This window comes from Pinus tabuliformis, chromosome 3_1 (genome assembly GCF_031772625.1).
Source record: "Pinus tabuliformis cultivar Carrire ecotype Pingquan chromosome 3_1, CPIR1, whole genome shotgun sequence".
NCBI lineage: Eukaryota > Viridiplantae > Streptophyta > Pinopsida > Pinales > Pinaceae > Pinus > Pinus tabuliformis.
The window spans coordinates 907,853,937-907,881,822 of NC_142301.1; positions in this window are offsets into that span (position 1 = coordinate 907,853,937).

Below are 27,886 nucleotides of genomic sequence, written 5' to 3' on the forward strand. Positions count from 1 at the left end.
AACCCCAGCCTCAATACGTACCCCAAAGTCAACCTCAGTATCAGTATCAACCTCAAGGATGGCAACCTCAAGGATGGCAACCCCAAGGGTATCAACCCCAAGGGTATCAACCTCAAGGATACCAACCTCAAGGTCAAGGTCAACCCCAGTATTCGTATTTACCTCAAGGTTATCAACCTACGGGTCAATACCCTGGTCAAGGTTATCAACCACCTCAAGGGCAATCATATGGGACTACACCTTACAGTTATCAACCCTATCCTCAATACGGCTATGGATCTCAGTATCCTCAACCTGTTACGAGTCAATACCCTGGAATGTTAACATGGGATCCGTCACAGGGTCAACAGATGTCGCAACCAAGTATACAGTCGGTACCTCAAGCAGGACAACCTGCAGTTCCTGGTCCACCCCAGCAACCGCAACTTGTCCAGTCAAGTGTTCAGACCCCTGTAACTTCTGTAGTTACTCAGCCGCCAATTGCACCGAGTACTCCACCTCACACGGCTGCAGCAACTACCGCTTCATCTACCATGCTTACATCTGGAGTATCGGCAGCTCCGGTTTCTACTGTCCCTGTAACCGTTCCTCAGACATCTGTACCGTTGTCTGGACCCACGGTTCAAACCACAGTCCAGATGCCTGCAGGTCAACCTGGTACAAGTACGGTTGTTACTACTCAACCTCAATTTGTTCAACCTCCGTACCAGGGACAGTATCAACCTGGTCAAGCTGCCCAACAACCGGTTTACCAGTATCAACCGTATCCTGGGTACAATTATCAACCACCTCAACAACCCCAGTACGGTCCGGTTAATCCTGGTTTTCCAGGAGGATATAATATCCCCAATGCGAATCCTGTTCCTAGTTATCCTGGATATCCTCCTCCTGGGGCTGGTATTGTGACTCAGAGTTTCCGAGATCCTAACCGGCAGTTACCATTTATTGCGACTTTAGATTTACCCGACTTGACGCGCCTAACGAACGATCCAATTCAATATCTTCCGTTCTGGCCGCCAATGCCAAATAAGTTGCCCAGCGATATACCCAAGTTCGAAGGTAAGTCTGGAGAGGATCCGTCTAATCACGTGATGACTTACCACCTCTGGTGTGCATCAAATTCCATCTCAGATGATTCTATCCGCTTACGTCTTTTCCAGCGTACACTCATTGGTCTCGCAGCCAAGTGGTACATTGAGTTGCCACGGGCTTCTTTTTACAACTTTAGCCAGTTAGCTACTTCATTCTTAACTCATTTTCAGTTACCAGTCAGATACGATAATGGTACAGAATTATTAACTTCGCTAAAACAATCGACATCCACGTACATTTCTGATCACATCCATGAGTGGAGACGTCGAAGGAGATTAGTGAAAGTTTTTATCCCGGACCAAATTTTAGCTGAATGGTTTGTAAAATCATTATTACCAAGAATTACTGAAGATGTAGCTAAGGCCGGCGTAGTTACTGAGGAGCAAGTCATTGCTCAGGCACAATACCTTGACTTAGTTTACACTCAGTCGGGTACGTTACACGAGAAAATTCCGGATCTTCCAAAGTCAAACCAAATCGCTGCTGCTCCTTCGGGATCTCATGCCGCTGATGGTATGATCGGTATCGTGACTACGAAGAGTAAGAAGAAGTCTTCCAAGACCTCCAATACTCCAATTATCACTTTGCCTGATTCTCCGACAGGAGAGTCTTCTCCTCCTGAACTTACCGCCGACATTCACGCTGTAGAGTCATCTACGGCCAAATCCAAAAACGGTGGAAAGAAGAAAGGAAAGAAGAAGGCTAAAGCAGACAAGGCTCCAAAGGAGAAAACGGAAAAGTCGGAAACTAATGACGAAAAGCGCAAACCTCGTTATCCTTGTCTCATTTGTGAAGAAGATCATTTTACGAGAGACTGCCCTCATCGGGCCGAGGTAGTGAAAATAGTTAAAGGTTCTCCGACTCCTGCTGTGTTAAAGAATCCATTCCCCGAGCAGGAAAATAAGATGATAGGTTCTTCTTCGAATGCCAGTGAAGAACCCATTTTGATGATGTCTCATGTCAGGATTGCGACTCGATCGCAAGATTATGGTAGTAAGGCTCCTGTTGATGGTAAAGAAGCAGAATCTTCTAACTCTAACCCATCAACCTCAGCTCCTGGTTCCGATCCACTACAGATCGAAAAACCTAACCCAGACTTAGTGATTAAGCCGCCCGCCAAGGGTGTACTTCGAAGGTCTGCTTTCAATCCACATGCGAGAGCAGCCCAGAATTACAACATTGTTGAAGATTTAGCTGTTTCACCTTCAGCAATGTCGGCACTCGAAGTGCTGCAATCATGTCCAGCGCAACGAAAATTGCTTTTGTCGGCTATTGGAGCTGTCGATGTTCAGGACCCGAACCTAATGATCTTTGATCTAGAAAGTAGTACACCGCGTCTCCCCCATCAAATGGCTTTCCAAATTCCAGTGATAGTCAAAAACAGGCCTATTCATCGGACTGTGATTGATGAGGGAGCTTCTACGTGTATTATGTCGATTCAATGTTGGAGATCGCTTGGTTCTCCTTCGTTGAACCAATCCCCCACCATCCTTAAGGCCTTTGATGGCCGTGGGTTCCGTCCGTTTGGTATTCTACAAGAATTGCCTATAGGGGTCGAAGGTAAAACCGTTAGTCTGGATGTGGAAGTGGTTGATGCCCCTCTAGACTACAACCTTCTTTTGGGTCGAAGTTGGTCATATGCTATGACAGCGGTCGTTTCATCGGTCTTCAGAGTCATTAAGTTTCCACATAACGGTAAGATCGTGACTATTGATCAGCTGACATACTTTTCATCCGACCCAACCTCTTTAGAAACTATCCAGCATGTTGGTAAAACGACAATCCCTTATAGGGACATTGGTGTAGGTTTAGTTAAGGATTCCGGTTTACTGGGAACTTTTCCTCTCCCTCCACTCAATGCAGACCCTTCGTTCGCAACAATTCATATGATCACGTCAGAAAACATTATTTATGATGATCCTTGGTATGTTCCCTCTGACTCTGAGCTAGACTCACTCGGTGATGTTATGCCGTTGAGTCCGTATGAGATTGCTTATGAAGCTCTTATGTCTTTTACCGACTTTCATTCAACCGACCAAATGAATGTGGTCAGTGAAGAGTCACTTTTCACCTCACCCTTAGAACGGATAACGTTTCCCGAAGAAGTGTCATCTGACGAACAACTTCGCGAAATCCTAAGTGTAGATGATCTACCATGGGACGATCTCCATCACAGATCTTCGTTTTTACCTAAGGATGATGCTTTGAAAATGATTTTTCATCTATCTTTACCGCTGAATATGTCAAAGACGCTCAGGATCCAACGAAACATTCTGATTCAGAGCTGAATTTAGGGAATATTTCTCGTACTATTCCCATTGATATTTCAGTGAAGCCCGGAATCAAGGAGAACATTCATATAGGTGCCGCATGTACTGACGAAGAAATTGAAACTTACAAGGCCCTATTCCAAGAATTCCGCGACGTGTTTGCCTGGTCCTACGAAGAAATGCCAGGAATCGATCCTGCCATTGTTGTTCATGAAATCAAAACCTACCCGGATGCTAAACCCATTCGGCAACGGTTGCGTCAGATTCACCCTCGAAAAGCAGCTGCAATCAAAGCCGAAGTCGAAAAGCTGTTGAAAGCAGGTTTCATTTATCCGATCCCGTTAACGGATTGGGTATCGAATATTGTTCCCGTCAATAAAAAACAAGGAACAATAAGAATCTGTATCGATTATAGGGATATCAATCGAGCTTGTCCAAAAGACAACTATCCTACGCCTTATATCGATCAAATTATTGATGATTGTGCCGGAAGTGAGATGTTTTCCTTCATGGATGGTTTCTCAGGTTATAATCAAATCAATATTCTACCTGCCGATCAACCAAAAACGGCATTCATTTGTCCATGGGGGACATTTGCTTATTGCAAATTACCTTTTGGCCTTAAGAATGCCGGTGCTACTTTTCAACGGGCCATGTCTTATGCATTTCATGACATCAAGCACATTGTGCAACCCTATCTCGATGATTTGCCTGCTCATTCTTTACACCGAGCTGATCACCTTGTCCACCTACGAGCAATCTTTATGAGGTGTAGGCATTATCGAATTCGGTTGAATCCCCACAAGTGTGTTTTCTGTATAGAAACAGGTCGATTGCTGGGATTTGTTGTTTCCAAAACCGGCATTCGCGTCGATCCCTCGAAAGTCGAGGCTATCATCCAATTGCCTCCTCCTTCGAGTTTGCGCCAACTCCAAAGCTTGCAAGGGAAAGCAAACTTTTTACGCCGATTCATCCCTAACTACGCCGAGGTCACTAAAGGTTTTACACGGTTGTTGAAACAGAACGCACAATTCTTTTGGGACGAGATTGCTCAACAATCTTTTGATGCACTAAAACACGCGTTGACCCATGCACCGTTATTGCATCCTCCCAACTACAACCAGGACTACTTCTTATACCTCGCAGCTTCGCATTCCACCATTGGAATGGTGTTAGTTCAAGAAGATGAATTCAAGGCAGAGCATGTGATATATTACCTTAGCAGAACCTTAAATCCAACTGAGTTAAAATATTCGCATGTGGAGAAATTGGCCCTGGCAGCCGTTCAAGCTGTCCAGCGTTTTCGTCACTACATTCTTCTCCGCAAAACTACTGTTATTTCGGATTGCAACCCTATGATTTATATCTTGACAAAACAACTGCTAGGGGGCAAGTACTCTAAATGGATTGTCATCCTGCAAGAGTTCGACTTGGAGTTTGAGAAGTCCAAGTCTAAGAAATCTTTAGTCTTCGCGGAATTGATGTGTGATTTCCCGAGTGCTGACACAGAGACTGTGGCAGAGGAGTCCATTGCGGACGAATCTTTGTTTCTTATTAGCACTGTAGATCCGTGGTATGGGGATATAATCATCTATCTCCAAACCCAAACCTTTCGGCCTGAAGCTTCCAAGGAAAACCGTCGAAAAATTCGGTTTCAATCCCAGCAATACAGAATTATTGGAGATACACTTTATCGCCTGGGGGCAGACTTAGTTTTTCGACGTTGTTTAACTCACGATGAGGCTGAGAGAGTTTTGAATGATTGTCACTCTGGAGCATGTGGCGGTCATATGTCTGGGTATGCCACAGCTCAGAAGGTGTTGCGCGCTGGCTATTTCTGGCCGTCTATGTTTAAAGATTGTATCCTTGCCGTCAGAAAATGCCACAACTGTCAAGTGTTTGATCGCAAGATGCGCGCTCCACCTGCTCCTCTCCACCCTATAATTGCCGCTGGTCCATTCGCCAAATGGGGCATTGACTTTATTACTTGTAACCCTCACTCGGCCGGGGGGCATGCGTATATCATCCTTGCGGTTGATTATTTTACTAAGTGGGCCGAGGCGATGCCTACATTCGACGCAAGCGGCAAGACAGCTGCACTTTTCGTATTCAATCATATCATAACTAGGTTTGGTGTCCCACAAGCAATCATTACGGACCATGGAAGCCATTTTCGAAATGTCATGATGACTGAACTTACAAGCCAGCTTGGTTTGCGCCACGATAGCTCTACACCTTATTATCCGCAAGCCAACGGTTTGGTTGAGTCAATCAACAAAGTTCTAGTCGTCATGATTCGACGGATCATTGGTATCCATCGAACGAATTGGCATAACATGTTATTTTCGGCACTATGGGCATATCGAACTTCAGTGAAAAATTCAACAGGTTTCACCCCCTTTCAGCTAGTTTATGGCTTAGAAGCTGTGTTACCTATTGAGTGCGAAATCCCATCACTTCAAATGGCTGTCGAATTACTTCCAGCTACTTCCGAAGAGGAGAAACGGTTGTTATACTTAGCTAAATTAGATGAGACTCGACGTGACGCTACTTTAGCTATCGAGACTCACGCGAAACGAATGAAAGCTCAGTACGATAAAAATGTAACCCCTCGAAGTTTTTCGGAAGGAGACCTAGTACTATTATATGATCAAGCAAACGATAAGCTAGGTGCTGGAAAATTCGTTCCCATGTGGCATGGGCCCTACATTGTAAAGCGAAAGCTAGCAAAAGGGGCTTATGAGTTAGTTGATTTTGATGGGGACTCTTTGGGCAAACCCAGAAATGGACTTTACCTAAAGAGGTATTATGCTTAAAATGGTGGATGGAGAAATTTTTAGATAGGTTAGATTTCCTTTCTAGCTAGCAAGTGTGTTAGTTTAGTCAGTGTGCTTAGCTTAGCAAGTGTGGTTTTTCGTCATTATTTTGGCTCATCTTGGTTTTACTCTTGATATTGTAGATGTCGACGCCTCTCCAAACATACATTGGATTTGCTGATGGTGCTTGTCGTAGTACACGGAATATCTCTTCCGCAGCTTGGGTTATCTATTCGCCCTCTGACGAGTTAGTTTCTATGCATGGGGTAAGCCTCGGTCAAACAACGAATAACATTGCAGAATACAGTGCAGTGGTTGAATTATTATCCGAATCTATTTCATTTGGAATTCGACGTTTGATAGTGAGGTTAGATTCTGAACTTGTTGTATTACAGCTTAATAGAGTTTATGCCATTAGAAATCCTGTGTTATTAAGGTTGTTTTTGAGAGTGCGTCTCTTGGAACGTGAATTTGATTACATTGAATATCAACATATTCCAAGGTCTTTGAATACATTAGCAGATGCAATTGCTTCTCAAGTGTTGGACAGACATTTATAATAATCATGCAAGTAAATTTAAAGACATTTCATCATACATGTTAAACAAGATAAGCCGATAATAGTGATATATAGATATAGATAGAAGTGTGTCCAAAAATATATACATCGTCTTCGATCATAGGTTTAACACACCTTATGATCGGCAAAATGATAGTGCAAAAAGTCAAAAATGTCACATGTGACTACAAAAGTGACTAGTCAATCACTGGTGGTGCTCTCTGTACGACACCACTGCGCGGGCTATCTTGCGCAGAAATCTCCTAAACGGTCCAGGGACTGCAACCACGAAGCGCTGAAGCCTCATTGGAATGTCATCCATAGTAGTCTCAGGTATATCTGCCGTGAGACGCTCTAGATCATGCTCCAAATCGGCTAGTACTTCTGCTGTCGCATCCTGTAAGGCCGGTGCCGGTGCAGCTGGATGTCGTCTGTCGTAAGGCCGGAGATTGGCTGGACGCTGTGGTCCAACATCTGCATTTTTAAAATTTTACTGTTACTTTGAGACGATATATATGAAAAATAAAAAATACATAATTAGAAAACTTGTGAAAATGAAAGTACCTCTGTCATCCCATTGTTCTCCCTGTGGAAGAACCATGTCCGGATCACCTCTGAAATCCATTCCGGCATATGGAAAGTCTTGTATCACAAAAAGCTGGCCCTCTAGCCAGTCGAAGTAACTGTCAGAGAATCGAACCACTGCAGCACCCTCGTCAGGATGCCGGGCCATCACCGCAACCCATCGAACAAGCTTTGGCTCCCGAGGACCCAAGTCATCAACAGTGAGTTGCTGAGGGATCAGCATAGGAACTCTCTCCAAGGCAAAGCTCACGACTAGAGGCCCATATCCAAAAGTCTTTAGTCGTCCGTTCTTTGCCTTGGTTAGTTGGCTCTTCATATGAGCCGACACAGCTTCGCACCAGTTGAAGATGGTGCCTTGGTAACAGTCAACTGCCATCCGCATTTGGGATCCGGAAGCAATGTGCAAGGCGGCCGCGCCACAAATCCTAGTGACCGTAAATGCAATAACTCTAAGTTCCGCCAGAGCGATGTGCTTTATCTCCACGCCCTTTTTATGGCGAGTCCCTGGTCTGCACCACTCCTCGCGGAGATCATCAAGGGATTGGCCACCCGGCCTGGTCCCCGCAAGGTTGAGTTGCTCACCTCTGTTTGGCAAGCCAGTGAGAAAGTATACATCCGAGGGCTCTATCTCGAGCTGGTGCCCTCCAATGTAAAAGCATTGATCTTGAACGTTCCATCGCTCAACTAGCCATTCCAAAAATCTTACCTGGCCCCTCATGCCCGGTATGGTCCAATATTTGTACAATCCACATGTTCTTAAGGCATCCAGAGAGGGTTGGTGGTTAATCGCAGCTTCATCGTCTTCTACGTGCTCTCTCTCTCTCCAGTCTAACATGTTTTGGCCCTGCACATCAAAAGAGTCAATTAGAAATTAATTTGAGAAAATTTGGTGGTTTTTTGAGAGAGTTAGGGTTTTGAAATGCGCCCTTTGCGGAAGACGCACCCCGGCTTTTTAGCACAGGGCGTCCGGACGCAGCTCGCCTGAAGGCGGACTGCGTCCCCAGACCTTTTTCCCGTGTGAGAAAAAGTCGGGGGACGCGGCTCACCCGAAGGGCACCTGCGTCCGCCGAGGGGCGCATTTTGAACCCAAAACCCCCCCAAAAAATGAAACAGAGACCAAAAACAAAAAACTAAACGGATAAAAATGAAGAGTGGGATGTGTAAAATACCTCGGTGAAGCGGCGTTCGATTCCGACGGTCAGATTTTCCGCAGCAACCACGGGAAGTTTCTTGTCAAAAGCTCCTTTTTCAACCTCAACAGTGAAACGGTAAAAATGACATGGTAAAAGGTCTTTTTATAGGTTTTTTGGATGAATTAGTTCATTTTTTACCATGAAAAGATGTTTTCAAATGTATTTTTGCCTATTTTAAACAGGTATGAGTAATGTGTCGCTTTTGTGCAGGACGAAGGGATTTCAAGGGAAATTGTAATTTTTCACAAACAAAATTTCAGAGTCATCTTTTAAGCCCTTTTCTGACTCCTAAAACATGAAAAGATCGCCGAGTGTTTCTTTTTCACTCGTTAAAACGGAATTAAAAGACGGTCCCCTTTTAGCTCTTTTCTGACCGTAAAATCAGGAAAAGATTGCCGGGTTTTTGTCGTTTCAAACTCGATAAGGAAATAAAACGACGTGTCTTTGATCGCTTTTTACTTTTCAGGTCAACGATACTATTATGAAAGTACTCCTTGGTCGCAAGATCAAGCGGTTCCCCCAGGTATTATTTTATACTTTTTCGGGCTTGAGGGACACAAATATACGAAAAAGTTCAACGTGGAGTTTCCTTAAGTTTTTCAGACTCTCTAAAATTGAAAAACGCCGAGTTTCTCCTATACTGGGCTCGTTAAACTTTTACAGTAAAGGACCTGTTCAATTACAAACAGGAACGAACCACTCCTTCCTAGGGTTCGCATTTAAACTAGGTTGGACTCGTCCGAAGGATGAGCTTATAATCAAGCATATGTTATCCTCCTCAAGCTTGTTAAAAATAAAGAGGTACTTGCCAGAAATGGTGGGGGAAAAAAGAGAAGAATGAACCTATTTGTCACCTTTTGCCTCAGAAGAAACTTTATTACCGCTCTTGAACACGACACTTTTCATTCACCTGGGTTGGGAAATCTTTTACCTCACAGTTGACTAAATCACTTTGAAAATCTTTAACCGGGTTCAGGGATCAACTTTGAGTTATTCGTCACCAAACCATCTGTTGTGTCGTTATGTGTTCAAGAGGTCTGCAAGCAAAACTTTCATCTGCAAAATACTTGTCATCCATTGACCATCCCTGAGTCAGTCCTTACAGCAACATTTCTTCAACTTGAACAATGATTTCGTGTTGCAGGCTTGCCTGCAACGGGTCGCTTTCTATCGACATCGACACATTATCTAGAAAGATGACTTAGGAATCGACAGTACCTTGAAGTCTGCATGCATCAATGGCAGGTTTCTCGCCTTTGACGTCAGTTTACATCATTGACTTTCGATCAGAGGATTCCGTGAAGTGTTCGACATCAAAACATCTATTCACATTTCACGGGTTGTGCTTGGTACTTTGAGAACCATTGACATTACTGGTGGTTTCTCTCACGCTTGTTAACAGTTTACATCATTGACTGGTAATCAAGTGGTTTCTACCATGTTCGACATCGAATCATTTAATCACATGGCTAGAATCGTACCAATTCGGGAAGTAGAAGTGAAGACCCTGGATCTAGTTTCTACCATCCAGGCTGCGAGGAGTTTTGTATTCATTATCTATGTAGACTAATCATAAACAGATGGCTGCGTCCATACTGTGTCTACAAAAGTCTATAAAAATGATGTACTGCAAGATCATTCCTGTATCAGAATAGTTAGTCCATTAGTTAAAGTTTTGAATCTGAGTATGGGAATGCCTACCTCAGTGATGATATAATCTTATCCATGTATTTTGTGTTGAAAATTGCAGGTTCCAACCAGGCCATCCACAAGGCAATCCTTGAAATGATAAAGCGCTTCACCCTTCCTAGAATTACAAAACCCTATTCTATTCCAGGCTTCGCACTTTAGGGGGCAATCTGTTACACTAAAAAATGTCACCTTGACTACTTACAGTTAGTATGGCTCCAATCAACAAGTCATGCTACCCTCTTAGGCAAGTCTCATGCCTCTGTTATCCATCTCAAACTCAAAGAAGAGAGAAAGTCTTGTAAAAATCATGTTTATCTCTGGGGTCGCAGGTTCTCTCTAGCCTTACCTGCGGGGACGCTGACCATGTTCACAAAATATGCGTCCATGGACGCTCTGTATGTTAAGGGACAGGTGCGTCCCTCTGTAAAAGGCAAAATGCGCGAGTTTTATCTTGAAAAAGTTACTTGTGGTTACTTCTAGAACATTCTAGAGGTCGGTTTGATGAAATGGATGCGCCTCCAGTTGGTTCATGTATCTCTATTAAGGGGGAACTTATCCCATCAATAAGGGAGCTATCCCACCCATAGAGGGGGATGATCCCATTGATAGTGGACCTGAATAACCTCTTTACAGCACTATAAATGAAGGCATTGAGCCAGAAGGAGAAGAGGTTGGAGCTATACATTTTCTTTGGGTAAATGCTGCAGGATTTAGGTCTTCCATTAGAGCCTTTGTGAGGAGAGATTGTCTTCACTTGATTCTACTTGGGAGAGGGTGAGCTTTGTCAAAGTAGAGGAAAACCCTTGATGGACCCTGGGAGGAACTTGCACAACACCAAGGCCAGGTTGTAAGAGTTTCTTTGTTTCGTTATTAATACAAACTGGTTTATTTTTCTCAATAGCTTGTGTTAATGAGTTATTTCATGTGTTCCTTGGTCTGCATGTTGAATATATGTTTTATTATATGAAATGCAAGTGCTTGGTAATTGTTTGATTGTTTGTGGTTGCAGGAATTGACTTGAAGGAGGAGCTCATCCGGATCGTCAAGAACGGACTTCAACAACAGCGTTTTGGAATAAGGTAAGCCTAAACACTTGTAGTTTTCATGTTGTAAAAGGTGTATTTAGAGAAAGATCACTCCATTTTGTCTTGTTTGTCATTAGAATGTCTTAGACTTCTAGGAAGGTCAGTCGTGTCCGCACCCTTGACAGATTCCGTGTGACAAATTGGCGACTCCGCTGGGGAATCCATTAATGAGAGAGTCTTTTCCTTTATATGAACTTTGCTTTGAGAAAATCATTTTTATTTTCTGGTTTTTGACTGTGAGAATTAGTATTTGGGTGGCTTAGCTGTAGCTTTAGTTGGCTTTAGTTTTTCTTCCTTTTTTCCAGAAAGACGCAGTCTCTGTGTGCTGCACAGTGCGTCCTTGGACGCGCTGTTGTCGACTGCACAGTGCGGGGTCGCACCTGTGACAACTGCTGGCCTGCGTCTTCCTGTAAAAGTTAAGAAAATTCCATTTTTGCCTTAAATTACTTTTAGATTTTGTTTTTTCTTAGTGTTTTCTGCCCAGATCCTTTAGTACCCTGTCAAGAATTCTTACCTGAACTGGTTTTGTGAGCTTTGAGTGTTTTAGTGGTTTTCAACGAAGTTTAGACCTAGGGTTTGATTTTTGGAAAGGCTTTGTAGTAACTTTGAGCTTAGAAAGTTGTTCCAGCCTTAGATATCTCTGGTTAGTCAACCTTCTTAGAAGTTGAGCCTGCCGTAAAGTCTCCTTGTTTGAGCAACTTGTCATTTGAGTTGTTTTGGGTCAAATTTCGAATTGCTTGTTTTTAAAGTATTGATTTCCATTTTCAAAAAGGACAAAAAGATTAGAATTTTGTTTTGACTAGTTTTTGGTTCTGCAATAAGCTAGTCCTTGATTTGATTGTGATCAAGTAAAACACCTTAGAAATAATCATTGTTAGTTTTGGCCTCGTTAAGATTGCTTAGAGTAAATTTGCCTTTAGTTTGCTTATGAGTGCATTTTCATAGATTTTAAGAGTTGTTAAGATTGATTTTTGGTTATATTAGATTTATTTGCTTTATTAAAAGAAAAATACAAAAACATCTTCTTAAAAGTCTTGTTTCAAGTAGCTTTTTGTTTTCAAAAGAAGAAAAGAGTTTTTTCGTGCATGTAAAGAGAAGTTATGTTTTTATGCTTGGAAAAGAAAAACGAATTGTTTCTTTGATTGTCTTCAATTAAGAAGTTGCTTTTATAAGGATTGCATTCTCTCAACTTTTTAGTTAAGCAATTCATCGAAAAAGTAAAGTAGTGGATAAATCATTTTAGGTGCATTTTGTAGTGGTTTCGAGTCGAGTCAACATACCACTAGTTTCACTTCCATCACCTTTTGACTTAAGAAACAACCTTAAAAGTAACGCTTAAATTAAAATCAATCTAGTAATCTTTATTTTTCTAGGGCTCTGAAGCACCAACATAGCTTAGGCTAGGGTCTTGGAGTAGGTGAGTACTTAACTCTCCAAGACTACAAAACCAAACAGATAGTCTATCTTGAGTAGAACAAATCCAATTGTTTCAGTTACATTCTGGGAAAGCTCCTCTTAAAGGAGAAACACGAGCTCGTGTCCGAACCAGTGAGGGGATCATTCCTCCCTCGTTGGGAACGACGCCAGGCAGTACGTATTACAAACGGTAAACCTCGGATTAACCATTGTCGAGGAGCCAGGGGTCACTTATCGGTAAACCTTTATGCTATAAATGAAAAATTAATCACTCATGAAGATTATACCATGAAGATGAAAGAAGTGGCTATAAGCAACATCATGTTTAGTGGAATTAAGGGTAGTATGACATCAAAAGCATTTTTGGAAACTATGTCAAATTATTTCCATGTTCAGAATGAGGTAAAACACATTATTATCATGAAGCCAACTTTTTCCAAATACACAGAGGTAGATGAAATTTATGCAGGGTAACGAAATTGACAATACCAAATGAAAAGAGATGGGGAGAATTGGTTGATTTACTATATTGAAGGATAATTCAGCAACATTCAAAACAATTGTTAGTGCAACAACCTGCACGACGGTCAGTTCAACAACGCATCTCTGTTTCGGGTTGAATCAGCAACCGAAACCATCAAAATAGGGCCACCTTTCTTTTTCAACAGCCTACGTGGTCTATTCTTCTACCAAGATTAGATGATATTGTTTATAATTAGGCTAATAATACACTGTCGATTTGACAACGATTTTTGTAAATGTTTTTTTGTATTTTTCATTATAAATACTTCACTGTTTGAAGTATTAAGGGTTGATTTCCAAATGTAATTCCTTCTACATATTGTAATTTTCAAGTACTGGAGCATCAATAATAAAAAGGACCTTTCACAAGATTCATGTGGTGTACTAAATGGTGATATGTCTCTTCTGTCTATTTGTTTTAAAATTGTTTTTCCTTTCTCTGTTATCCTAAATTTTTGAATTAATCAACAAAAATTGTGATAATAGGATTTGTTACTTAGAGCACCCTATTTTGGCTTTTGATAGTTTTAATGTTTTCAACTGAAATCAAATCTAGGAATTCTTAATTGCTCATGGATTTCTACTGAACCTCACGCTTTTGCTATCCCACAATTCATTTAATTTTTAAAAGATCCAAATAGTGCAACCTAGCTTTCCCTGTGAGAACTCCTCCAAAAATTGATGCAAAACTCCAATTTTATTTATAGACCCCATAGCCCAATGGAATTAGAACACTCAAATCAACCAAACCTATCAAACAAAACAAAAAAGTACAATCATAACTAGCCTAAAATTTACTCTAAAGATAAATTAAATAGAGAGATCCCTCTCTGAAGTTGGTAGGGCTAGATCCCAACTTCCAACGTGGTTTTAATGTTGTCCTATGTGTTTACTCCCTCAACCTCAAGAATATAGAACGACAACATAGTGGTGACCATACTGGGGAAGAATACTTTTTAATATAAAACATTATTAGTCCTTAGTTTCAATCAAGATTTATACAAATCAAGACTTATATATCATTATGAAATACATTATTTAAGGTTGTTATTTTGTAAATAGTTATTGTGTCATTGATGTGGATTTTTTATTTTTTTATGATTTTTAATAGACCTGGCTCCCAAAATGATTTTCACTAGAGCTCACCTTGATCCCCACCCTGCTGAATTCGTAGATAATCCAAAAAATTTGGTGAGAAAGAAATTTTTTACAGAGAGTCAAGGTAGTAATAGTCCTTTTAATAGATTTAATTCTCTTCCTGAGAATAGTCCTTTGTCTAGGTCTAATTCTCTTCCAGAGAAATTTGAAACTATTTAAGATATAGATTTTGATTTTCCTTTCTAGCATAGTTTGTTTAGATCAAAATCTGAGGCTTTTGTAGATCAAATTGTCATTGATAAATCCCAATTGCAACCATACATACCCCCAACCCAGCTTCTTGAAACTGATCCTGATCTTGAATCTCTACAATAATTTGACAAATTACAATGTCTATTTTTAGTTTTGGACCAAGATATTGAAGAAGCTTATATTCAACAATTTGTTGAATTTTCTGCTTCAACAGTTGCAGTAGCCTCTTTTTCTAGTCAATCTTCAGAGTCTGTTCATCTACAACCTCCCAATTCTACTCATTCCATAGTTTCAACTTCCTCACATGGTGATATCTCAAACTGTTATTCCTACTATCCCTGTAGTTATTACAACTACACCTACATTAGGTCCATCTTCTAGTCAATCTTCAAGACCAGTTATGGCAGGTAGGTATGCACCTTTGGTGTTACCAGGCCAGCTAAATGATATTCCTAGAGATTACCAATCTAAAATTGTGACCTTTGATAACATTGGTGCTTATATTGCTCAGTAGCATGTGGATAGAATGAATGATGTGTTTGACCTTCAAGAAGTAGATGAAGTTGATGTTAAAATGAGATTGTTTGCTCAAAGTTTAGGAGGTGATGTCAAAAAATGGTTTAGGAGTTTACCTACAGGAAGTATAGCCAACCTTGATGCTTTCCATCAAACTTTCTTAGCTATATGGGAGATCAAGAAAAATCCACTTCAACTCCTAAATGAATATAAAAGACTGAAAAGAAAACCAAATGAAAGTGTGGAAGAATATTGTGAACAATTTAATATTGTTTACAATGCCATTCTACAAGACATCAAACCCTCCCCTGGCCTGGCTTTGATTGATTTTCTAGATGGTTATGATGTAGACATGGAATGTCAACTTAGAGAGGGAGACCCAACAACTTTAAAAGAAATGAAAGCAAATGCTATTAAATTTGAAGCAAAGATCCTAGCCAAGAAGGCCAAATTGAAATCTAAAAGCAGAGTTACCATAAAAGAAGAACCTTCTACTTTTGTTTTTTATCATAAAATTGATAATCTAGTGAGAGTAGTGAATCAGATGATGCAAAGAGTAAACATCAATTACCAAAATCAAGTAAGAGAGAACCAAAATTCTCCTCAAAATAGAAACCAAAACTTTAGAAGGAATGTTCCCCAAATTAAACAAAGAGAACAAAAGGGTCTAGACCAGCAGGGTTGGCCTCCTTTTTAGGAAAATTACGCTGATGATGAGGGGGATATTGTTGAAGATTTGGATGATAATCAAATAAATCTGATGGGGATAAATGATGATGAAACAATATTCCTTATTCAAGAGGAGTAGGAACTTTTTCTCCTAGCCCAAACTGAACTAGATTTTGAAGAATCAGATGAATATGAACAAGGGTTTGAAAATGCCATAATGGAAGTACATAGGCAGTATAACCTTAGGAGAAAAAAGAATCTAGACACTCTCAACATCAAAAACTCAGGTAATCCTGCTAAAAAGTCATCTGAAATTGAACCTAGGAAAACCACAGATAGTCTTCCTAAGAAAACTATGGACAATTCTGGTAAGAAAAAGGTAGAAATCCCTGTTAAGAAGGTAGTTGACAATGTTTCTAAAACTACTCAAACAGTTATCCCGACCAGTAAACAAAAATAACCTATAACAAAACAAATCCCAGATCAATCTGAACTTCCCAACTTGATTAAGATTCAAACTTCATTCAAAATTGAGAATGAAATAGCTAAATTGAAAATCCCTATTCCTCTCACAGAGTTAATGAGCAAAAGCATGTACATACCCCAAGTAATGAAAGATTTAAACATAGGGGAAAATACTGACTCTGTAAATCTGAATTATGACCAACCTAAACTCTTATTTGGACCAGAAGTTGAAGGCAAACCATAGGAAGAGGGTGTTCCTCCATTCTATGTTAGCCTGAATATCCTTGATAAAATCCTCCATAATGCTATGTTAGATTCAGGAGCCTCCCACAACTTAATGCCTAAAGCTATTATGGAGAAATTAGGACTTGACATTACCAGACCTTATAAAGACTTATACTCCTTTGATTTTAGTAAAGTAAGATGTCTAGGTCTCATCAAAAACCTGTGTGTTACTTTAGGACAAATCCCAGCCAAAAGTCTTGTAATGGATATAGTGGTTTTAGATATTCCCCCTAAGTATGGCAAGTTGTTGTCATGTTCATGGGGAGCAAAATTACAAGGAACCCTATAAATAGATATGACCTTTGCTACCATACCAGTTTTTGGGCAGCAAAGAAGATTATATAGGGAAACCTTGATGAAATTCATGGTGAGTAGCCAAGAGAAACCTCATAACTATCCTCTTTATTCTGTTCACTCAGATTTGGATTCTTTCATTCTTTACAATGATGGGGATATCAACACTCAAGTGATCAATGTTGAAACTAAAATTTCTAAAATAGACCCAACCCAATCACAAATAACAGAACTGAATACTCCTCCTGAACCTCTTTGGAACATGATTTTTGATGGTTCCTGTAGTAAAAATGGTTCTGGAGCAAGAATTTGGGTAGTAAACACAAGAAATAATCATATCTAGGGTCACTCGTACAAGCTTAAATTTCAATGTACCAATATCATAGAAGAGTATGAAGCCCTTCTTTTAGGATTGCAGTTGTTAAAAAATTTATGTGCTAAAAGAATCTCCATTCAAGGGGATGTTGAATTAATTATCAAACAAATCAAAGGAGAATATTCAGCCAAACATCCTAGGATGAGAGCATACACAAATGTTATGCTTGACTTTCTAGAGAGTTTTCTTGAATATGACCTCTCTACAATTCCTATAAATCAAAATATCATTCCAAACAATTTTGCTTTTTCAGCCAGCTATTGTAAAATGCCTTATCCTAATCAAGAATATGTATTGGAGGTATAACACCAACCAGTTGTACCTGATAACATGAGGTATTGGCGGGTGTTTGGAAATGATAAACAGATTGAGAGTTTTCTGCAATTCAAAGATGAGTTTCAAGATGATAGTATTGATTTGGAATCTCAAGTAGATACTCAAATTATTGTACACTCTAATCTAGAGAGGCAATTAGATAATTTAGATGTAATTACACCTGTAGATAAAGTTGTAAATAAACTAGAATTGCTTGAAATAAATCCTTCAAAAGGAAGAATTTGAAACACTGCATCTTAAAGAAAACGTTTTTCTTGGAGGTCTAGTTCCATTAGAATAATTATTTGATTTCAATGATGTGGCTAAAAAGCCTAAGATTGAGCCCTCAGGTTCAATATTTGAAGATTGTAATTTAGGTACTGAAAAAGACCCCAAAATCATAAGACTATCTAAATCAATCGCAATAGCTGAAAAACAAAAATATATTGCTTTATTCAAGGAATTTAGTGATATTTTTTCCTGGAGCTATGAATATCTTAAAACATATGATACAGAAATCATACAACACAAAATTCCAATTAAAGAAGATCAGAAAACCTTTAAACAAAAATTTCATAGAATAAATCCGCTTCTTATGCCTTTAATTGAGAAGGAAATCAAAAGAATGCATGATTCTAAAATCATAGTTTCTCTTAGGTACTCCAAATGGGTTTTCAATATTGTGCCAACAAGGAAGAAAACAGGTGAAATCAGATTGTGTATAGATTTCAAAAATCTAAACAAAGTTTCCCTAAAAGACAACTATCCCTTACCTAAAATGGATCATATTTTGCAAAAGGTAGTTGGATCTTCTAGGATTTCCTTATTAGATGGATTCTTAGGTTATAATCAAGTCTTAGTTCATCCAGAGGATCAGGACAAAACAACCTTTACCACTCCATGGGGTACCTTCATGTATGTGAATATGCCTTTTGGATTAATGAATGTTGGAGCCACATTTCAAAGAGAAATGGATATTGCTTTTGCTGATGAAATTGGCAGATTTATTGTGATCTATCTAGATGACATAATTGTATATTCTAAATCTGATGAAGAACATTTGATGCACTTGAGAATATTTTTTGAAAAATGTAGAAGGTTTGGGATTTCACTAAATCATAAGAAAACAATGTTTGGCCTTGAAGAGGGAAAAATTATTGGTCATATCATATCCAAGGAAGGTATCAAAATTGATCCTAAAAAGATTGAAGCTATTCTGAAAATAAATCATCCAAGAAATATTAAATAACTTCAGTCATTTATTGGGAGAGTAAACTTCCTGAGAAGATTTATCCCTAACCTTGTAGAACTTCTCAGAAACATCATGAACATGCTAAAACGATATTCTGAAGTCAGGTGGAACCTTGAAGCTAGGAAATCATTCAACTAGTTTAAACAAGCATCTACAAAGGCACCAATATTTATTAGTCTAGATTTTACTAAAGATTTTATAATTTTTTCCTTTGCTTCTAAACATATTGTTGCAACTGTCCTTTTTCAGAAAAATGATGATGGATATGAACAAACCATTGCTTTATTTAGCAAGGCCTTGAGGGATGTTGCACTCAAGTATAATATAATGGAGAAACAGGCTTTCACACTGATAAAAGAAATTAAAGATTTCAGAGTATATATTCTTCATTCTCATATAATTGCTTATGTACCAAATGTTGTAGTTAAAGATATTTTGACACAGAATGGACCAGATGGAAAAAGAGGAAAATGGATTGCCATCATTCTGGAATATGATATGGAGATCAAGCCAACCAAGCTTATCAAAGGACAAGGATTAGCCAAATTGATGGCTGAATCTAATTTTAATGCTTTGGATATCAACTTTATAGTTGAATTAGATGATCAAGAGGAATAGGGGACTCCACAAATAGATGAGGCTTTCATGACTCACCCTAGTATGCAAACCTTATTTATGTTTTATTTAATTTAAATGCTCCTCCTGGTCTAACAAAGACAAAGGCTAGATTTCTGAAGCTAAAAGCAGTTAAATTTTGCATCATAGAAAATGTTTTATATTGGAAAGATGTTGGTGGTATTCTACTAAAGTGTTTATTGAGAAATGATGCAGAAAGAGCAATGTGGAATTCCATGAAGGTGACTGTGGTGGCCATCTGTATTGGAAAACCATTTCCAATAAGATCCCTAGAGCTGGTTTTCACTGGCCTACACTTATTCCAGTTGTTCATAAGAAGGTAACCACTTGCCACAAATGTCAAATCTTTGAGGGGAAAAGAAATATTTTTCCTCTACCTTTGAAGACCATATTTGTTGAAATCCCTTTCCAATAGTGGGGATTGGACTTCATTGGAGAAATCCACCCACCATCCTCTGCCCAACATAAATGGATCCTTACTTCTACTGACTACTTCACCAAATGGATTGAGGCCACACTCTCCAGACTAGCCACAAATGTTGTGATCATCACATTCTTAGAAACGAATATCCTTTCTAGATTTGGCTGCCCAAACAAGCTTATTACAAACAATGTTGTAGCCTTTAGGTCTAATAAAATGATAGATTTCTGCAACAAATACCATATCACATTGGGACATTCAACTGCTTATTACCCACAGGGTAATGGGTTGGCTGAATCATCAAATAAAAGCCTAGTAAATATTATCAAGATGTTGTTAGCATACAACAAGAAGTCATGGCACAACAAGATGCTAAATGCACTTTGGGCTGACAGGATCTCCACAAAGAAATCAATTCGCATGTCACCATACCAATTGGTTTATGGGATGGATGTTGTTTTTCCATCCTCTTTACGAGTTCCAGTCATGAAGTTAATTCAGGAATTGCAAGCTAAGCCACATGACATTCAAAGAATGATTGATCAGATAATCCAGTTGCAACAATCTAGGGAAGAAGTTTATAATAAGGCTTAGGACGTCCATGAGAATATCAAGAAATTTTTTGACAGAAGGACAAAAGCGAATGATTTTACCTTGAGTGATAAAGTTTTTAAATGGGATTCGAGAAGAGAAGAAAAAGGGAAGCACAAAAAATTTGACAACTTATGGATGGGTCCTTATGTCATTTATGCTTTCAGAGGGATAATTCATTTTTTATTAGGAATTTAGATGGGACAAAATTAACTGGGGGACCTATCAATGGTAGGATGCTCAAACACTATTTCTCTAAGTAATAGAAGTTTTCCTAGCATTCATCATTGTAAATATCATTGTATTTATTTTTTGGATTGGGTGACCTATTAACAGAAGTTGAAGCCTGCAGATAAGGCCCTGAGCTTCTATTGATGAGTTACCATAAGTACCATAACAAAGAAATCAGAGGTAGATATTGCTGAAATACAACGCTACTGATCACATGTTCTTGGCACCTCAAAGGGAGAGTGCCATCCCTCTGGTGATTTCACACCCCCCCACTAAAACCATTAATCGTCTGCCACCCCCTCCGGAAACCACTTTCCCTCATCCGCTCTACCGTGCCCCACCACTTTTCCTCCACCACTCTCCACCCACCACATGGCATAGTCGTTGGCCTATTAAATGCATTCCCAGCCAAAACGACCATTCTCCATTTAATTATATTTCTCCCGAGTAACCGTTCAGCCTAACGGTTCTGTGCCATTTTCAACGAGACATTCATCGCAACATTTTTCTCATCGCTTTTTCACTTATGTATACTGTTATTGAAATTTTCACATAGCAGTCGCTCTTAAAGATATTTTTCAACCAGATCAAGACAAAAAAACTGATAGTTCCCTTTCATTTTCACCAGACAGTCCATTATTCTACTGTGCTCCGTAAGCCTCCTCTGCAAATTCATCACGTTCATAGATTTTTACAGTCATGCTTCCTAGGACTAAGACTCAAGATAAGTCCATTAATCCTTTAATTCCCCATTTGGTAGATTTAGATCATATACCTTTAGCTAATAGGGATTACAGGATAAATGAATCCCAATGTGACTGTGATTTTCTGGAATTGTATTGTTGGTTAGAAGATAAACATAGAGAAAAAACCGATGAAATTAGGCTATGGGAGTCCAACCTCCCACATTAAATTTTCCCCTTGACATTCTGAGCCCTAGAATTTACCAGAGGATGTCAATCATGCTATGTCCCTGCCCAAAGAGCCATCATTGCCCCTACAGGTGACATTTTTTCACAATTACAACCCAATCCATTGACCAAATGATGATGGCCCCCACTATGGAAAATGCTGCCCCTTTCTCTCTGGAAGCCCTGACCCAGATTTATCAAAAGCTGGAATTTACCACCAAAGCCAGAATTTTTGAGATTTTCTTGCCAGAGAATTCCCAATTACCCAAAAATAATCCTCCATATCCTTCTTCCATTTTCCTTGATCAGGCCAAGCACATTATTTCCATGATTTCTTATATTTTAGGCTATTATTCTAATCATTAGGTAGATGATCCTATTTTAGGATTCCTCTCCATTTTTTCCATAGACAAAAAGCTCTACTTGGTGTTCAACTTCAGTGAATTATTCGTTGATAGTATCCATGAAGAGTTCATAAAATTTCCTACAGAATAGGTGTTCAATTACACCTCTATTCTGATTTATATGTTCCTCTATTATCAAGCAGACAAATTCAGTTTTGCATTGGAGAAGCTTGATGATGCAGGGAACCAGCAGCCAATAATCTTTTGGACCTCACTGGTCATGAGAGAACAACAAGAATTCACCTACAAGCAGTTTATTGAAGATTTTGTTCATCCATACATGAACATTCTTAACAGTGTAGTAAAACCCATAATCAGTGAGGAAATCAAGAGAATTTTTCATTTGTCAGACCAAGAAAAGACTAGGATTGGTATTTATACCAAAATTACATAGAAATTAGGGTATATGGTTGTGAATTGGCCCCCTATAAACTCCCCAAATACCTCCTAATGAGGATTTTTTCCTTGGAGTATATTAGGAAGATGCTGAATTCAGATGACATCCACTTTGTAGTGGCCAAGAAGAAGGCACAATTTAGAATAAAGACACAGGTGGGCCCATTTGTGTGCAACACAAGGACAACAGGTGAAGAGGCAGATAGAATGCTTAAAGAAATGAAGTTCAATCTAAGCTTTACATGGTCTTATGACCCTTGTGGCATTATTTTAATTCTCAAAGTGGAGAAAGAAAACACTCCTTACATTCATACTTGAAGGCCAAACATAGAGAAGTATGCCAATCAGCTGGAGTGGACAGAAAATACCTTGCAGGAAGCTGAAGAACAACTTGTTTCTACATCTAGTTTACAAACTCCTATTCCCCAGGAAAAATCAAGAAAAAGATAGAGGGAGGAAAGATCATCATCTACAACTGGGAGTGAAGCTAAAGAATTCAGAATCAGCTATAGGAAGAGAGAAAAGGAAACTCCCATAATAGAATTGGACAAAGGAACTGAAGAGCAGACAACCATCATCATCACAAATTCACCACCCCGAACTACCAAATTCACAACATCTCCTATTGAACCTTCATCTTCACAAGGTCACAAGGAAACTTAGTTAGAATCACAGAATGTCCAAACAGAAAAAGAGAAGACAATTTTTGATAAGTACATGGAGATAAAGCTCAGGAATGAAATTCTAAAGGATAGCCTTTTATGACCAATTCTGGAAGTAAACCTCCATATCACAAAGTAGGCTTCTTTCAGCGTTTGACACAAAACATGGCAAAATGTAGATGGTCTTTCTTAAGGCCCAGATTCCACAACCAAAATCAGCAATAGATTACAAGAGCACCAATTTTGAGTTTAGAACAAAGGACATACATCCCATTGATCAAATGGAAATGAACAAGAACACTGGTGAAATGATATCCTCCACTTTGACTAACGCTGCTATGTCACTTTCTAAATTGTAGGTTTCTTTTGCAAATGTCCAGTCACATTTGAAAATGGAGAAAGTGTCCACCTTAGCCAAAGATAACAGGATCAAGTCTTTGGAAGACTTGGTGATTAATATAGGGTATGACCCTCAATATGTCAATGCTACTGAGGAGATTGTTAAAAAGAAGAACCTGGACATTGCAGCCTTAAGAAAGCAATTCAAGCTATTAGCCATAGAGGAACCAATGACCAAGGATATAAAAGAAAGTGAAGCACAGAAAGCAGATATGATGAAACTGATTATAGAGGAGAATATACAGATTAGGCAGATGGAGGTAGAGATGGAGAAAATGATCAAGGAGAAAGAAGAAAGGTAGAGGATGGCCATTGTCCTCCTGGATGCCATACCTATTTCTCAACTTCCAACAACATGGACAACTACTGCAACCACTTCTTCCACTCAAACGGTGAGTGCTGACTAAGTAACAAAGACACTACACAACATGTCACTCCAGTCAAAGGAGATTGAGACTTTGCAGGGCCAACTCAAAGATTTGGAAGTTCAAAAGGCCAAAGATGATGCTGCTTGGGTTACTGAAATGGAGAAATCCCAGAGACAGTTGGAGAAGCTGTAGAAGGTGGAGAGAGACACTTCAATTGGTTAGACCTTGGCCCAAGCCAAGGAAACTATTTGGATGAATATATTAGACTCTATGAATGAGATTTTTCCTTCTATCCAAATCATATTTGAGCAGAAAGAGATCATAGAGAAGGCTACAGAAAATATTGTGCAGGGAAGAGAAAAGCTGGAAGAAATAACCATAGAAGCCTTTAACATAATCAAGTTCTTGAACACTAAGTCCAGGTATGAGTTTGAAGAAGTGGGGATCACTGATAGAACTGCCACTATTCTTGAAGCCAATAAATTCTTGACAAAGATAAACCTCATTGATTAGTTGGAAGAAAAGTGGGAAACCTTGGAGCTGCAAGTAAACAGGTTTACAAATAGAATTGAAGCATTAATCCAAAAGGGACTGGCCAAAATTTATGTTATAAATGACAAATTAATTACTCAGGAGGATTATATCCTGAAGATGAAAGAAGTGGCTAGAAGCAACATCAAGTTCAGTGGAATTAAGGGTAGTATGACAACAAAACCATTTTTCGAAACTATGCCAAATGATTTCCATGTTCAGAATGAGGTAAAACACATTTTTACTGTGAAGCCAAATTTTTCCAAATACATAGAGGTAGATGAAATTTACCACAGGGTAACAAAATTGACAGTACCAGATGAAAAGAGATGGGAATAATTGGTTGATTTACTAGATTGAAGGATAATTCAACAACAGTCAAAACAATTTCCAGCGTAGCAGCCAGCACGACGGTTAGTTCTGCAGCACATCACTGTTTCGGGTTGACTCAGCAACTGAAACCATCAAAACATGGCCACCTTTGTTTTCAACAGCCTATGTGGCCTATTATTTTGCTAGGATTAGATGATATTGTTTTTAATTAGGCTAATAATACACTGTTGGTTTGACATCGATTTTTGTAAAGGAGTTTTTGTAATTTTAATTATAAATACTTCACTGTTTGAAGTATTAAGGGTTGATTTCCGAATGTAATTCCTTCTGCATATCGTAATTTTCAAGTACTAAAGCATCAATAATAAAAAGGACCTTTCACAAGATTCATGTGGTGTACTAAATGGTGATGTGTCTCTTCTGTCTATTTGTTTGAACATTGTTTTTCCTTTCTCTATTATCCTAAATTTTTGAATTAATCAACAGAAACTGTGATACATAGGATTTGTTACTTAGAGCACCCTATTTTGGCTGTTGATAATTTTAATGTTTTCCACTAAATTAAAATCTAGGAATTCTTAATTTCTCCTAGATTTCTACTGAACCTCACCGTTCTGCTATCCCACAATTCATTTAATTTCTGAAAAGACCAAAATAGTGCAACCTAGCTTGCCCTGTGAGAACTCCTCCAAAAAATTGATGTTAAACTCCAGTTTTATTTATAGATTCCATAGCCTAAAATTTACTCTAAAACAAACCTAAATTAAATAGAGAGATCCCTCTCTGAAGTTGGTAGGGCTAGATCCCAACTTCCAAATTGGTTTTGATGTTGTCCTATGTGTTTTCTCCCTCAACCTCAAAAATACAGAACAAAAATAGCAAGGTCCATCAAAAGTATGAAACATGGGTACTCCTTGGATGATGAATCAAATTATGCATCCAACGAGTGTTGCCGCTCGAAATTTGAGTAAACCCATAGGGAGATAAGTTGAAAAATTAGTTTTATCTTTTTTCCCTCTAAAATTTGATGACGTAATATAATCTTATTTTATTATTTCCACTATTATTTTGTAATTTCCTTAGGAGGCCCATTTTAGACCTCAAAATTTCTCTAATGGGTTATGCATAATTTGACAATAAGAGTCAAATTTCACACAGGCCATGCACCCTCCAAGTCTCACAAATGGAATCACGATACATACATGTATGTGTCAAAAGATGATAGAAGGGTAAACTTGCAAGAAACACATCATCATATAAGGGAACTGGTGGGTCACAAGACAGTGGTGGTGGTCTCCCAATATCTCTATGCAATACAGCTTTCGTACTAGCCAATGACGCCTGCATGATGTCTGCAATAGTATCTGGTGTCCCACCATCAAGTTGTGATAACTCCTATAGCTCTCCAGGTAATACCATGCTCCGAGAAGGTAGTGGACAGAATCTCGGAGGTGGTGGTACATGCCTAGGGTCCCTATGAGCCCCCTCATGCTCATAGGTACGTCCCATGCTAGTACCATAAAAATGAGATCCAATATCAGTGTAATCCGACCTCATATGTAACACAAACTCTGCATATAAATGCTTAGAAAAATAAACTACGACCTGGTCATGGTTGGGGAACTTTCCCCAAGCTCTAATGAATCTATCATACATGAAAGGGGCTACATGAACATTACTAAAATATTTCAGTGGGATTGGAACTTTATGTCTAGTAGGGTGATCAAGAGGGATGTCGAACAAATCCCCACAAACATCAATTTCCTTGGTGGCCTGTTTCACCACCTCCCAAGAATCTAGGCGCCTAACCTCATGCCTCCTGGCCCTATGTATGAACTGTAATATTGTTGGCATTATGATGCATGTGTTGTACTTGATGGTAACCCACTCATAGAAGAGCATCTCACTTATATATATCTAGATGAATCTACAGAAGAGATATCAGATGTGACATAATACATGGGATGCAGGATAGCTCAAAGGAATCAAAAGGCAAGTCCTCAGTATGACAAGTTAGCTTTGCCATCAAGTCCAAAGGGGGAGATTGTTGGCATTATGGCTCAAGTGTTGTCCTTGATGGTAACTCATACAGGTGATAGATCCCAGTACAACAGGTCAGTAGCAGAGATTGATGATCAGCTCACAAAGAATGAAGAAAATAAGAAGTACGCAGGTGCGCCATTTCAGTAGGTGCGGTCAGAGGCTGGGTCCGCAGGTTCTGCATTCAGAAGGTGTGGACATGTTCGCGGGATCACAGAACAAAAGGTGCGGTCCTAAAGTGCACACACTTTCATGTAGAGAAAAGCACACATGGGGTTTCTTATGTTTAACCCTTGATATTTAGCCTGTCGGGTCTGTGGTATTGTGTTATTATGGTTTTGGACCATGGTATTGTGAAAGGCCTAAGGCTATAAAAGAGGAAGGAGATCATTTGGCTAGAGTATGCTTATGGGTTGAATATCTTAAGGTGAGCTAGATCTGAAATACTAATGATCTCTTGGAAGTAATGTCTAGATCTAAATCAAGGAGAAACATGCGCTTTATAAGGCGAATCTACTGATGGGTCAAGATCAACTTGGCGCATGATCAGATCTGTAGATCTGATAGTCTGGGGAATGCTTGAAGTCTGAAAATCACCTTTAACCTCAGTACTGTAGGTACAGCACAGGAAAAGTGAGGAGGTACACAGCGCAGCTGAAGGCGTAGGTGCGTAGATACGCAGCGCAATTGAAGGTGCAGGTGTGTAGATACGCAGCGCAGCAGAAAGCACAGTGCGGAGGTGCACAAGTCAGACACGGAGAAGGTGCGGAGGTGCGCAGGCAACCCACAGGTGCAGGTGTGGAGATCCGTAAGCACAGTGATAGTTGAAGTGCGGATATCCGCAGATGCTTATCGGTGAAGTTGTGGACCCTGCTTGAAATTTGTTTTAACTGCCTTTGACTATTCTGCAGGGTTCTGGGTGCATATTTGATGTTTGGTTATTGGTATTGAGTTCTGATAGTAGCATGATTGATGACTTAACTTTATGTGATCTGATGGACTAGATCTGGTTGATAACTCACATATTATCCTTGTATATGTATTCATCTGGTGTTTGGGGTGATCCAGAAGATTGATTGATTATGTGCTTCAATGATATTTATGGGCCCAGTATGAGAATTGGATGAAACGTGGCCTTTCAGATTATGTGTTGTGCTTCAGGTGTATCCAATCTAAAATGAATGAAACGTGGTACCTGGAGGAGAGAAGAT